Source organism: Trichechus manatus, unplaced genomic scaffold (genome assembly GCF_000243295.1).
Source record: "Trichechus manatus latirostris isolate Lorelei unplaced genomic scaffold, TriManLat1.0 scaffold00022, whole genome shotgun sequence".
Lineage (NCBI taxonomy): Eukaryota > Metazoa > Chordata > Mammalia > Sirenia > Trichechidae > Trichechus > Trichechus manatus.
Genome location: NW_004443958.1, coordinates 15,896,640 through 15,908,414, shown reverse-complemented (window position 1 = coordinate 15,908,414; position 11,775 = coordinate 15,896,640).

Genomic DNA, 11,775 nt, shown 5'->3' with positions numbered 1-11,775 from the left:
GAAAATTTTCTGTACTCACCTCCATCATCCATCATTTTCCACTTTTAGCCATTGTCAGTGGAAGGGAAGAAATGACTAATATTTTTCACGAACAAACCAGGCTGTTGGAAGTGTCCAAAGTTCCTTCTCTTCCTATCACTCATACCAAGACAGACCATCATGTGGATTCCCCTTAGCCATGCAGCCAATCCCATGTGAGGCACATTTGTTTCAGCAAATACTCTCAGTGACCAAAGAAAAGGAGGAGATCCATCTGGTGTCTTGTTTTCCCTGCACTTCAAATCACTCTACCTGCTGAAGTTGTTGGCTCTTCTGTTCTCCTTTGCTTTTTAGTCCCTGGGTAGAGTGCCTGACGCCCAGTGGGCTCTCAGAAAAAGTGTCTTGAATTGAGTCCCTGACCTCCTTCAGAAGGGAGGAAGTGAAAAACAGAAGAGGTTCTCACCAGTGCAGAGGGAAGTCCTCTTAAAAATAGGAAGTCAACGGAGTTGATTTTGGTGTACTAGAGTCAAGAAAGAATTCAATGAGATGGTTGCAAATTTATTTGAAGAATTAAATGAGATAATGTATATGGAGAGGCTTTTAACATTCTACACTGCTATGTAAATATTGGAGCCTTGGTTGGTGCAGTAGTTAAGAGCTCGGCTGCTAACCAAAAGGTCAGCAGTTCGAATCCACCAACCACTCCTTGAAAACCCTATGGGAAAGTTCTACTTTGTCCTATAGGGTCTCTATGAGTCGGAATCGACTCGGCAGCAATGAGTTTGGGTTTGGGTTGTAGCAGAAGTAGGGCAATAGATGGGAGCCACCAGCAAAGATAGGAGGTACTAGGACGAGGAGTTATGGTAAGATGAGTCAGAGACGCTGAGAAAAGAGCTGTGCTGGTGACTGGAGGCAGAAGAGCCTTGTATGGCAGTCCTCCTGATAGACTGCCTTCTCTTGCACTCCCAGGACAACTCTTGGCTATGAACTTGGGTAACCACGAAATGAAGGACTGCTTCCTGATTGAGAAAAGGTCAAGTAGAACAATAAGAGCTGACATTTATTCAACACTGACTCTGCCAGGCACTCTTCTCAGCAATGGACTTGCATCAGCTCGTGGAATCTTTACAACAACCCTCTATGGGGGCCACTAAAATCACCCCCATTTTACAGAGGAGGAAACTGAGACCCAGAGAGGTGAAGTAAACTTGTCCAAGGTCACAGAGCTAAGAAAGAGTAGAGCCAGGAACCAAACCCAGGCCAATTGACTCTGGAGTCTACCTCTAAATCAGTTGTTACTCAAAGTGTAGTCTGTGGACTTGTTCTGGTCCATGAACTTTCTGTTACTAGTTTGCGATGGGAAGTATAGAAAGAGTAAGCACTAAAAAATGTTATAGCAATTTGACATTAGCCAGGCATCCAAGACTGTGATGACTGGGCTCATTTCCGTGATCAGGGCACAGACCAGTTCTGGTGCTGTTGAACTCATCATGGTGAGATGCATACAGTGTGGGCTGCATGCTAGTTATGCCTGGTAGGACAACACATCAGTCCATAAAAGATTGGAGATTTTAAAAACGAGTCCTTCACCAGAGATATTCTGATAAACACTGCTCTGAAGCATTGTGTTATCCGGCGTCCAAAAACTCGGTGCTTGCCATGAATATAAAAAGCCTGGGAGGTATAAATGTATATACAGAACGGAGCACTGAGTCAAGAGCAAGAAGGTAATGAACAATCGAGATAATCAGTAAGTAAATGATAATGCATGTAAGAAGTTAATAAGTGCAGTGGAAAGAAAGAGGAGAGCAAATAAGGGAATCAGGAGTTAGGGGAAGGGGCGTGCAGTATCAAACAGGGAGGTCATTAGGACGGTAGGTGTCCCGTTTTTCCTAGGCAGATAAGCTCCTTTGTAAATGTTTAACTTTGCCTTGACTTCTCCCTGCCCCTCCTTATCCTATGTTCTGGTCTCCGATTTCCTCTATCTGTTGGTGGGAGAGATCATTAGAATAATCAAAGCATAATAAGGCAATTCACTCTGTGCAGACAAGGAAAGCCCAGTTCCTCCAAAGCTAAATTATGAGATGGGAATAGATGATCTCCAAGACCTCTTCCTACTTCAAAATTCTATGATTTGGGCTGAAAGAATGGTTATGCACTGCTTTCAAGGGACTGAATACATCCAAGAGATACATCTGATATGAGGCACTCATTCATTCATTTTCTATATACTCATTGCTCATCTACTAGAAGTTAGGTACTGTCTTTGGCGTTGATGTTACAGAGATGCATAAGAGATAGGCCCTGCCTTTGAGAGGCTCAGAGTTCAGCAAGAGAGCAGGGCATAAAAACAAAAAACGACAACACAGGCGTTAAGTGCTACAACAAATACCTGCACAGAGTGTTATGGAATACAGATGAGGAAGCATTTGATTCCTCTGGGGGGCAGGAGAGGGAGCATCGGGCAAGACTGAGAGATGGTGACATGGACGCTAGGTTTTGAAGGGTGAATAGGAGTTGGCCTTCTTGAGTAGGGAGGAGAGAAACAAGTTAAGACAAGAAAATGGATATGGAGAAATCAAAGTGAGTGACGTATTTAGTGAATAGAAATTAGTTTAGTCTGATTGCAAGGCAGTGTACATGCCTGAATCCGGATTGGTGGGAGAGAGAAGAGGGAAAATCAGGGGTAGGAGATAAGACTACAACTATGGCAGTTGTGGTATGGATATCTGTTTTTCCCCATTACGTAATTTCTGACACACAAACATGCGCAAACACATACATACGCATACATACACAAACCGTTACCATTTTCCCTCATTTTTAACAAGATGTGGAGAGCTGGATCATCAAACTCTAAGCTCCATGCAACTTCACCATTAGAGTTCCAGTGCCTAGAACAGTTTCTGGTACATAGTAAGGACTAAAATTTTGTTGAATGAATGGGCGAACCATGAACATATCAATTCAAAATCACTAGTATCCCTTTCATCTGTGTTTGCCATTTTCCACAACTTTGGACAAACCTTTTGGCTACACTCTCCTGACAAAGTGGTTCATTGGATATTTGTTGGTTGAGCATACATATGAATGTATTTGCACACATTTAAATATATAGGCTCACAGGATGTCCGAGTATTCAAGAGTCACTGGTGGGGCAGCAGGGTAGAAGAGAAAGAGCGTTGACCAGAGAAAACCTTGACTTTCAAAGTATTTTCGGTGATTGAGGGCTAGCTGACTGTTTCTCATCACTTTTTCCCATTTCCTGCTGTATGAATTAGAACTGACTACATTTTTCTAATACATCACCTCTGCTGTGATCACATGTTTGGATTTTATCTCTCAGTCAAACTCACAAAAAGACTAGGTTCCAGAGTGAAGCACAGCAATCTTTTTCTTGGCATGAGCTGCTTATGATAAGTTTCCAAAAGGACTTACTGTTCATAAAAGCTTTCTGGATGCTCCTCCACACCCCCAGGAATGACGTCATCCTTTTGCATGACCATTTTTAAAGTCTTTTTATTATGAAAATTTTTTAACATCAAAAAAGAAGGATGTAGAAAGAATATCCGGATGAATCCCCGTATATTAGTCACTTAGCTTTTATGAGAATCACCGTTTTGCCAGTACCGCCTCTCACCTATCAGCACCTCCCCCCAGTTTTGTTTCTGTATTTGTTTGCTTTCTGGAATGGTTTAAAGCAAATCCCAGATGTCATGTCATTTAATGCGTAAATGCTTCGGTATGAATTTCTGAATGATAAGGTCATGGTTTGTTTGTATGGTTTCCCTATCACTATGACAGTAATGTACCTAAAAGAATTAATAGCAATGCCTTAACTTTATCTCAAACATGGTCAATATTCAAATGTTCCTAATTAGCTAGCAGATGGCTTTTTACAGTTGCGCTATGCATGTAAGGACCAAACGAGACGCAATTTTTTTTTAACATGGCAATGTTAGGCTGTTTACTTGACATATATTTACTTATTTTTCCTATCTAAAAGCTAAAATATGCAAGGAAAGGGGGAACAAAAGCTGCTATAGCAGTCTGCTGCAACAGCACCATTTTTTCCATAAAGATTTTCACTCAGTGCTTGCTGGCGGCAATCTATAATATGCAAATGTGGAAGGGAGTCAATATGTCTGAAACACACAGGCCTTCATATTTTTCCTTGTAGGAATACAAATCAAGGGAGATATACTCAGGTGGATACTCAAAAGGAAATTGCTATGATCTTCCCTTCTAATTTAGATTCATTTTATATTCCCTAATAATTACAGTAATAATAATGTCATCTTACACTTTTGTATAGTACATTAGAGTTTACATAGCATTTCCATACTGTTCAATTTACAATAACAAATAGTCAGTGGGTGTCCACTTGTTACAAAAAAAAAAAGTCATCTCATGTGATCCTCCAAATGAGCTTATGAAAGTAGACAGGGCAGATACAATCTTCCTCCTTTTACAGATGTGGCAACTGGCTCAGGAATATTAGGCAATTAAGGTTCCACAGCCAGCCAATAGAGTCGAACATTGATCCCAGGTCAAGTGGTACCAAGTCCAAAGATCTTTTGATCAAAATATGCCATACCTTAATTTAATATAAGAAAACCCAGAGCTGGTCTCCTGCAACACACCCTCTAGCCAGCTGTCCTCTGGTGAAATGTTATTTATTCTCTCCAACTTTCGTATTACCCTGGGTTCTCATAGCCTAGAAACCCATGTCTTCATATACCCATTCCAGGTTCAATGTATCTGATGCTTTCGCCAAACCAAAGAAAATTATCATAGTAGACACAAGCAATGCCTTAAGTCTTCAGCAATCTAGCCACTCGGCCAAAGGGAAAATTTGTACAAATTAGTTTGAAGCACTTACGTTCATTTGTATTCAGTTGTCCCCTCTTTCTATGAGCATGAAAGGATTACACTTTCTTGTTGTTGTTGTTGTTAGGTGCCATTGAGTCAGCTTTGACTCACAGCAACCCCACATACAATAGAATGATACACTTCCCAATCCTACATCATCTTGCCAGTCATTGCTATGTTTAAGAACATTGTTGCAGCCACTGTGTCAGTCCATTTCATTGAGGGTCTTTCTCTTTTTCACTGACCCTCTACCTTAACAAGCACCATGTCCTTCTCCAGGGACTGGTACCTCCTGATAACATGTCCAAAGTATGTGAGACAAAGTCTCGCCATCCTTGCTTCCAAGGAGCTCTCTGGCTGTACGTATTTCTTCCAAGAGAGATTTGTTCATTCTTGTGGCAGTTCACGGTATATTCAATATTCTTCACCAACACCGTAATTCAAAGGTACTAATTCTTCTTCAGTCTTCCTTGTCCATTGTCCAGCTTTCACAGGTATATGAGGCAATTGAAAATACCACGGTTTGGGTCAGAGGCACTTGGTCCTCAAAGTGACTGCTTTGCTTCTCAACACTTTAAACAGGTCTTTTGCAGCGGATTTGCCCAGTGCAATACATCGTTTGATTTTTTGACTGCTGCTTCCATGGGCATTGATTGTGGATCCAAGTAAAATGAAATCCTTGACAACTCCAGTCTTTTTTTCCATTTATCATGACGTTGCTTATTGGTCCAGTTGTGAGGATTTTTGTTTTCTTTATGTTGAGGTGTAATCCATACTAAAGGCTGTGGTCTTTGATTTTCATTAGTAAGTGCTTCAAGTCCTCTTCACTTTCAGCAAGCACAGTTGTGTCATCTGCATATCTCAGGTTGTTAATGAGTCTTCCTCCAATCCTGATGCCACATTCTTCTTCATATAGTCCAGTTTCTCAACATACAGATTGAATGAGTATGGTAAAAAGATACAACCCTGATGCACATCTTTCCTGATTTTAAACCACGCAGTATCCTCTTGTTCTGTTTGAACGACTGCCTCTTGGTCTATGTACAGGTTCCTCATGAGCACAATTAAGTGTTTTGGAATTTCCATTCTTCACAATGTTATCCATAATTTGTTATGATCCACACAGTCAAATGCCTTTACATGGTCAATAAAACACAGGTAAACATCTTTCTGGTATTCTCTGATTTTAGCCAAGATCTATCTGACATCAGCAATGATAACCCTGGTTCCATGCCCACTTCTGAATCTGGCTTGAATTTCTGGCAGTTCCCTGTTAGTGTACTGCTGCAGCCATTTTAGAATTATCTCCAGCAAAATTTTACTTGCATGTGATATTGATGATATTGTTCGATAATTTCTGCATTCTGTTGGATCACCTTTCTTTGGAATGCGCACAAATATGGATCCCTTCCAGTCAGTTGGCCAAGTAGCTGCCCTCCAAATTTCTTGGGAAAGATGAGTGAGAACTTCTAGCTCTGCTTCCATTTGTTGAAGGTTGGTACTCTGTCAATTCCTGGAGTCTTGTTTTTCACCATTGCTTCAGTACCATTGGTTCTTGATCATATGCTACCTCCTGAAATGACTGAACTTCAACCAATTCTTTTTGGTACAATGACTTCGTGTGTTCCTTTCATTTTCTTTTGACGCTTCCTGCATTGTTCGATATTTTGCCCATAGAACCCTTCAAGATTGCAAAGGAGAGGCTTCAGTTTTTTCTTCAGCCCTTTCAGCTTGAGAACTGCTGAGCATGTCCTTCCCTTTTGGTTTTCTAACTCCATGCATTTGCACATTCCTTATAACACTTCACTTTGTCTTCTTGAGCCACACTTTGAAATCATCTGTTCAGCTCTTTTACTTCATCATTTCTTCCATTTGCTTTAGCTACTATACATTCAGAGCAAGTTTCAGAGTCTCTTCTGACATCTATTTTGGTCTTTTTTTCTTTCCTGTCTTTTTAATGACCTTTTGCTTTCTTCATGTATGATGTCCTTATGTCACCCCACGACTCATCTAGTATTCAGTCACTAGTGTTCAACGTGTCAAACCTCTTCTTGAGATGGTCTCCAAATTCAGAAGTAGATCACCATGCCTTCCTTTCCAGGCACCTCTGGGTAGACTTGAACCTCCAACTTTTCAGTTAGTAGTGGAGTGTGTTAACCATTTGCACCAGCCAGGGACTTCGTGAATAAGAGACACATTGAAATACTGGTGCCCTCAGCCCTGAGAACAACCAAGTAGGACACGAGGCTTCTAGAACTCCCAAGCTCATCACATCCAGTCATAAACAGTGTCTTCCACTTATTTCAGTGTGAGTAAAAGTATTATTTTGTAATACTATGCTATAATGTCAGAAAGATTGGGAGGTCCTGCTCTTTACAGTGATGATTCTCAAATTTAAATCTCTAACTTAATATCTTTTTTGAGCCCCAATATATGGATCCAATAACCTACCTGACATTTCCATATGCATTTCTAACGGGCAGGTCAAACTGAACTTGTCCAATCCAGAGCCCTGGATTTCTACCTCCTCCTGAAATATGCTTCTCTCCCAGTGTCCCCCATTTCTGTATCGGCACCACAGTCCATCCAGTTGTGCAGGCCAAAACCCTTGGAATCATCCTTGATCTTGCTAATTGTCTCACCCCACATCTAACCCATCAGGAAATCATGATGGCTTTTGCTACAAAACATACCCTCAATCCAAACACTTCTCACCAACTCCACTGCTGGCAACTTAGTCAATTGACCATCATCCATTTCCTAGACTGTAGCATTACCTTCGTAGCTGGCCTTTCTTCTCTCCTTTTGCCTCTCTACACTTTGTTCTTATAGCAGAGTGATCCTTTCAACATGCAGTTCAGATCACACCGTTCTTTTCCTGCTCAAAACCCTCAAGTGGCTTACATCCCTGATGGAGTTAAAAGTTAAACATCTGTACTGAGTTCTACATCAGTAGTCCTCAAATCCAACTGGAGTTTTTTTTGTTTGTTTGTTTTTGTTTTTTGATTAATAGCTTGGACTCACCCAAGATCCACTGTATCAGGTCAAACCCCTGGCTATACCTCCAGCTTCATTTGCTCCTACTCAGCCCTTGTTATACTACACTGGCCTTCTAGCTTCCTCAAACCCCTCAAGCATCATCTTCCTCATTGCCTTTGTTTTCAATATCCTTCACCTGAAATATTTTCCCTTTCATGCCTTTGCACTTCTTGATCCCTTAGCACATTGAATCTCCTCTCTACTGTTGCCTTCTCAAAGAGGTCTTCCTATCCATATTGTTTATCTTGTTTATGTGTTTATTTTTGTCATCACCTTCCACTAAACTACAAGCTCCATGAAATCAGAAAGCTTCTCTGTCTTGTTCATTGTTGTATTTCACCTTTGCTAGAATAGTGTCTGGCACAGAGTATGTGTTCAATACATTCTTGTTGAATGAAAGAGATATACATATGTGAGCCAAGGGGTCTAGTCTTCAAAGACACAGGGATTCAGACACAGGGAAAATGAGAGGAACCCAGTATTTAAAACCTAGGTATAAATGAGAGCCTGATCTCAGGAAAGACAAAGCCCCAGTCACTAGAACTGGAGACAAAAGGTAAAGGTAGGAGTAAAGGCAAGAGGGGCTTAGTGCTTAACACTGGAGGGACTCATCTGGGGCTCTTTTAAGCCCCTTGAATAAAGATGCTGGGTGCTTGAGCCTGAGTCTGACCAGAGCCTTCACGTGGAAGAGAAGAGGCTTTACTAGAACGAAGGAGGCTGGCCAGAACAGGACACTTTCAGACCATTACTAGATAGAGTGTGAAAATGCCAAGCACATCTTTGCCTTTTCTTCAAATGCAGAGCTCAGTGACTCACTCTTGTAGCATTTCCTTTATTTGGTAAATAAGATACAAACATTGTGCTGGGAGATCCCAGTAGAATAGTGTGTAAGAATATCAGGAAGCACTCAGCTCTGTTAATTGTGCATCTTAATGTGGCACAGAGACATTTGTCACTCTGGCTGCACTTTCCCCTGCCGTCCACCCCAGATGTTTCAGGAAGTCTAGTTAATCTTATGGGAAATTAAGCAGCAGTAAGATTCTGTAGTCGTACTAGTCTAGACTCCAATATTGATCATGGAACAGACAAATTGGAAGAATGAGGTTGAGTGGCCTTCTTGTGTCTTAGACATAAGTGCAAATACTCAGTGGAGAGTGATCTTTAACGAAGGCAAATCTACTTTATAAAGCATCACATCTGTGACTCTTTTCAAAGTGTGTGCTAATGGTCAGCTAGATGTCCCCCTCTCAGCTTCCTCTGATTCACTTAGAAAAACTCCTAAGAGCCCACTAAATGGCTTTATATGTTTCTCATTGATGTTTGCTTTTCAAATGTTTGTCGAGTTCAGGCATTTGTCTTGGTCCTATTAAAGTTTAAAGGATTCAAGCAGTGAAAATGACCCACAATAAATGGACAAAAATAAAGCCTCCTAAAGACTGTATGCCAAGCCCCAATGTTACAGCCCCAGGAAATTTGAGCCTCAGAAAAATTAAGAGGTGTCAATATGGCAGAGTGGTTAAGCACTTGGGTTTTGAATTTTAGCCCTGCCATATACTGTAAACCTTTGGCCTTTTTATTTAAATTTTCTGGGAAACAATTTTCTCTTCTGTACACTGGAAAGAATGCCATGCTTACCTCATAAGCATTATGTAAAGCATTTGGCATATACAGACACTTAATAAATAGTAGTTATTTTATAAAAGTATTTATCAAATACCTGGTTCTAAATAAAGCTTATGTGGCCTATACCAAGACCACAGATCAATAATCACTAACATGTATGAATTATTTTCACTTATCACTTGATTGGCAATGCTCATCTTTAAATACAAGTTGTTCTTACTTGATTAGGTTTAAAGCCTTACTATAAATTATAAATTTAAAAAAAAATTAGAGTTGCAAGAATCTTAGCCACCACCCATCTGTCAGTTTGTCGTACTGTGGTGGCTTGCACGTTGCTATGATGCTAGAAGTTACGCCACCAGTATTTCAAATACCAGCAAGGTAACCCATGGTGGACAGGTTTCAGCAGAGCTTCCAGACTAAAACAAACTAGAAATAAAGGCCTGGAGATCTTCTCCTAAAAAAACAGCCAATGAAAATCCTATGGATCACAGGAGAATGTTGTCTGACTTACTTGCTTTGGACATACGAGGAGGGATCAATTGCTAGAGGAGGACGTTATGTTTGGTGAAGTAGAGGGCCAGCGAGGGTGTGGAAGATAGTAAGCACTATGAAATGTTAAGGTGGTTTTTGTATGTGCTGATGTATTACAGGAAAAAGCCACACTAGATGTAAAAAAAATAAGTAAATAAAAACGCAGTGGCTTAGCACGCAGGCTCATTTCTTACCCACTGCATAGTCCTACACAGAACTGTTGCTCTTCTGGGTGGCTCTTCTCCAAACAATGATTCAGTGACCCAGGCTCCTTCCAGGTTTTAATGCCACTATTTTCAATATGTAGCCCCCACCATGACCATTAAACGAGGGAGAGAATGGGTGATTAGATAGGGAGTTTTATGGTCAAGTCCAAAAATAGTATACCACTTCTATTTACATTTAATTGGGTAAAAACCAGTCACAGGGCCCCAATGTAACTGCAAGTGAGAATGGGAAATAAGCTCTTCCTGTGTGTTCAGGAAATGGAAACAGGATAGGTGAGCATCTAGCCAATCTCTGCCAAAGCCAACTTGTTGAAATAAAAACTTGTTCATATTTCTTTTCTTCAGTTTCTATCTTCAAGTCTTCACTTGCAGATATGGTAATTACTAGCTAGTTTGCATATGCAAACCCAACAAAGTAGTCATTGAGTTAATTTGATGAAAACTTTTGCCCTTCTGATTCTTCAACTCTTTCTCCTATCTCTTTAGGAAATGGACAAATGTTACATGAAGGTCTTTACAAATTCTATATATGATATTACTTTCCATCTGATTTGTATTAAATGCATCTTAAAAGTTCTACCCTAATTAGCCTTGGAATTGTAACCGCGATAGGAATGTTTCCTATCTGAAATAGAATCCAGGATATGAAATTGTAAAGGAATTGCCTCTTAGTGCATGCGTGAACTCCAGCACTGCATCTTACTTCAACCAAGTGTCTGAGGCAGGTGGAGAAGATTCTCTTGTTGAAAAGAGGGAGATTTGGGAGGGAGGCGGGGCCAAGATGGCAGAGCAATCAGACGTTTCCGCTGAACCATCTCCAACAAAGACCCAAAAAAACAAGTAAATTGATTATATATGACAATCTAGGATCCTGAAACATCGAAGGCAAAGTTTAGGAACTGGACTGAGTAGCAGGGGGAGGGAGAGATGGTTCTGCAGCAGCACGGAGTTGCCAGACCTGACCCGGTGAGAGCCTGAGCCCTTCAGGCCTGATCAGCTCATAGATGAGCAGTGAAGCAGGCAAGCAGCCGTGCTCGGCAGGCATTTTCTGCACCGGGAGAGACCCAGCAGCAGAGAGTCTACTCAGCCACCCAGAACCAGTGAGAAGTGGCCCTCGATTGGTGAAAGATAAGTACTTGCGTCCGACCTACCATGCAGATCAAAAACACCCCCCTTAGGGAAAAACCCCGCTCCCATTTACCTCCCCGGTCCCTGCTCTGCACTGGATCCTGGACTGGCTTCAGCAATTACCGAGTCCCCTGGGCCAGAAGGAGGATCCATCACACACCCTGAGCCATTCTCCCTGCCTTGGAGAGTGAACAAATTAACAAATGGGAAAAAATAAACTGCCAGCTTCCCTAAGCCAGGAACTCAGGGTAGGCAGAGCTCCTTTGCTTAGGCACAGGCATAAGGGATCCATGGACTTTAAGTGCCTTTCCCCCTGCATAGACTTGTGTGGGTCCATTTCAACAGCGTAGGCCCTCATTACCACAGTACAACA